This window comes from Limulus polyphemus, unplaced genomic scaffold, assembly GCF_000517525.1.
Source record: "Limulus polyphemus unplaced genomic scaffold, Limulus_polyphemus-2.1.2 Scaffold105418, whole genome shotgun sequence".
NCBI lineage: Eukaryota > Metazoa > Arthropoda > Merostomata > Xiphosura > Limulidae > Limulus > Limulus polyphemus.
This window is the reverse complement of record NW_013771014.1, coordinates 1-777: the sequence shown is the minus strand read 5'-3', so window position 1 is coordinate 777 and position 777 is coordinate 1. Positions and strand designations below refer to the sequence as shown.

Genomic DNA, 777 nt, shown 5'->3' with positions numbered 1-777 from the left:
AGTACTAAGAAAAAATATCTAATTTCTTTTCCTTTGGCAGCAGTATTACTAGACTTACTTTTAATCAGTTATCCGTCTTCCATCCATACTCAACTCCAAGATGACTTGCTGTGCTCCTTCAAAACAAATTGAATAGAAAACATAGTTAAGAACAGGCAAATTTCAAACCAGAAATCAATACTTCAGTTTAGGCACGACTGGTGAAACATCAGATTTCTATGCCCACAATATTTCTTCAATTATAACTTAATAATGAATACACAGATAGATTTTAGCTTTAGCCGTGAGACACACCAATTCATGAATCACAGCTACAAATCTGACCAGCTGGGCTATTTAGAAAACTACTGGATAACGATTGCCCTGTCATCTAGCGACAAAAATATTATTAGTAATAAATTATATATATATATATATCATACAAGATACTTAATTGATAATAATTTACTTAAAATACATAAATAATAAATAAATACTTTCAAATTTTAAACAAAAAAGGTATTTGTAATAAAAAGTATTTATAAGAAATTATGCAAGGTTCTGTAGTGTAGTGGTTATCACGTTTGCTTTACACGCAAAAGGTCCCCGGTTCGATCCCGGGCAGAACCATAATTTTAGTGTTTCTTTTATGTTGAAATTTTTTTTCTCTTCAACTGACTGTAGTTTAGTTCTTACCATTCACATACTACTAATTTTAATGTATCGTTCAAACTTTATATAATTTCGTAATTTTAACTACTAACAATTTTAAAGTCGAATATTTAAATTGGACCGGTT

The 777-nt window shown here is 29.6% G+C and overlaps 1 non-coding gene across 1 annotated transcript; it reads left to right on the top strand.

Moving 5' to 3' along the window:
• The first annotated feature begins 536 nt into the window (after positions 1–536).
• Trnav-uac lies at positions 537–609 on the top strand. The gene has a single exon. It is a non-coding gene; the product is annotated as a tRNA-Val (tRNA).
• The last annotated feature ends 168 nt before the right edge of the window (positions 610–777 follow it).